This window comes from Opisthorchis viverrini (genome assembly GCF_000715545.1).
Source record: "Opisthorchis viverrini unplaced genomic scaffold opera_v5_75, whole genome shotgun sequence".
In the NCBI taxonomy this organism is placed as follows: Eukaryota; Metazoa; Platyhelminthes; class Trematoda; order Opisthorchiida; family Opisthorchiidae; genus Opisthorchis; species Opisthorchis viverrini.
The window spans coordinates 774944-777610 of NW_008751732.1; positions in this window are offsets into that span (position 1 = coordinate 774944).

The following is a 2667-nucleotide window of genomic DNA, read 5'->3' on the forward strand; positions in this document are numbered from 1 at the left end:
GCCCGATGACACACCACTGGGTTCCATAGTCAGAACGTTTGGTTGTTGTGAGAGCGCATTTAAAATACTGGACGCGGAAGGTACACCGAGGCTACTACTGAAAGGATCCTGCATGGCAAGCAACTGGTGCCTGGACTTTGTTTTTAAAGTTAGTTTTTAGTGATATTTTGGTTTCTGTTTGTGACTGCAACTTCAGAATCAGATCCGGAAGTGTGAGAGTCAACAGGCCACTGGCTTTGTTTGCACAATGCTTTGTGGTATTGTTTCGGGCCTCAAATTTCCATAGAAATAGCTAATATTTTTGTATTGGTGGCTCGGGTTCAATTCCACAACCGACGGTCATGTTCACCAAAAGTTTTGGTCTTCTAGTTTGCTTCAGTATTACTTAAATTTCCACTCATATCCGCACCAAATTGAATGATCAGTGTCCATAACGTTGGTAATCAGCTTTACAAGAGCATAAAAGAGGATCGGAAAAGAACTATTACGAAACATTACACTCAAATAATGAGAGGACTTTGAACGTGAGGGCCTTTGCCGGTCGGCTAGCACTTCTGGTTAAAAATGGACTTGGAACATAAGTACTTCAATAGGCAAGAATTTTAGTTATGTTGCGTGATGCAAGAGTAATAAAAAGGAAAATAAGCCTTGGATAACGCGAAAAAATTGAAAAACTGACAGAGTAGGCGTTGGATTATCAAAACTGCAAACGGAAATGGACGTATATTTTTGAAATGACTCTTGAATTGAAAGCACGAAGAGGATTCCGGTACGCATTAAGCCGTTTTCCATTAACCTACCGAGTACACACATACCTGTCAGGATCTGTGGTAATCAGATGATCCATTTGTTCATTCCGCGTGTGTACCATAAACAAGCTCAATTCTCGCTTGAATCAGCGCAGTACTTGCCTCAAAAAAGTAGGCACCCTAACTATTCTGGCTGATAGAGTCATTTTTAAAAATGTTTACCCGTGTGACTATTCCAGGCTTTATATTTCGTTCGACTGAACGAGCTATCCAGCTTATTTAACTGTGCACCAATTGGAAGATATTTGATAAGTAACGTTTTCACCACTAGCCTCACAAGATTTGTTCATTACATCCAACGAAAAATCTAGCGCTAAGAATGCATAATTAGTGACTGCGTCTATCTGGTGAGCCCCAAGAATAGCAAAACTGATGGTGAGCGTAGAATAAAATAGTAGGAAAAACATTTATTCTAGTTAAGTAGTTCCGGGAAGTTGTCCAATCGTTTCTCATCATTGGAACATACGGGAGAAACAGGTTTGGATGGATATGGAAGTGACTTTTCGACAGAAGTAAATCTGTTGACGAAAATCGGGACAATACCTACTTGATGAGCCCCACGAAGGGCAAAACCGCTGATGGACTGTCGAAGTTTTCGGTAACCGTTTGTGTCATGTATTACGTTCATATAATGAGTTGTCAGCTACTTGAGTGACGTAACAGAAAGATCATGTGGCACCGAGCAGAAACGACTTGTACTACGAGGATGTTCATTTCCTTTGACACCCAGAAGAAGCCCTGGTGCTTGAACACAATTTATTGAAGGTGGATTATATGACGCGTATCAGAGTGTTGCGCAGCTTTCTTCTATCATTTTCGTCTTTACTTCAGTGGAAATACTAAAGACATTTATGTCGTCACAGTCACCGAAGTGCATTAAGTCTAAGACACAAAATCTGTGGAAAGCTTCATTGAGGTTTTGGGTTACGCAACAGCACCGGGTTTACACTCACCCAACTAGGAATTCCTTTACAATGAAAGGACCTCTGATTCAGTTGATCTCCAAAGGTGTCAATTTTTCTGGTAGTCGACTTATCGCGGATTACGGAGAACCTCCACCCGGTTACTCGTTTCTTTGGGGAAACTTTGAAGTCTAACTCCTTCTATTAGTCTGCTCAAAACATGCATTACAATGGCTTTTGTCTAGATAAATTTTTGAAACTAGACAGTTTTTCGAAAGAAGGGTAACAAGAAAACAAGTGCAAGGTTTGCTCTGAACTGTTCGTGAACTCATCAAATGTTAGGGAATGAAGACAGTGAACGGTTCACCAAATATAATGCAGCTCAAACAGTAAAAATCTACTTGGATAGTCTTACGGAAGTCGCTCTATCCAGGTACTTCCGGTGTCAGCCTGTCAAGCTGTATGAAAGGACACCAGATGTAACCCATCAGAATATATATGTACATATATATATATGTATATATATATATATAACCCATCAGAATATATATGTACATATATATACATGTATATATATATATAAATGTATATATGTTAGTTTCAGCTTACATAAGAATGCTGTCGTAAAATAGCTATACTTTGTTCAACCAAAGAGTCTTTTTCGAAATCAGTTGACTGGAAATAGCACTCGAAACAAATAGTTGAGAAAGGAGTGGGGACGCACTCTACTCAATACGTTTTGATATTACGAGCTTGACAACGATTGTCTGCTAGTAGGATCAGTGTGCAGGCGACATAACCGACGACAGCGAAGCTGAATAGGCCAGGACACAAACGCAGTTAATGGTTTGTCTCCTAAGGTGTTATACTTTCTTACTGGTCAGCGCGAATAAAATTGTAGCATTTCCACTACTCCGTTTACATAGGTTCGTTGGTAATTGATCAGGTGGCTGTTG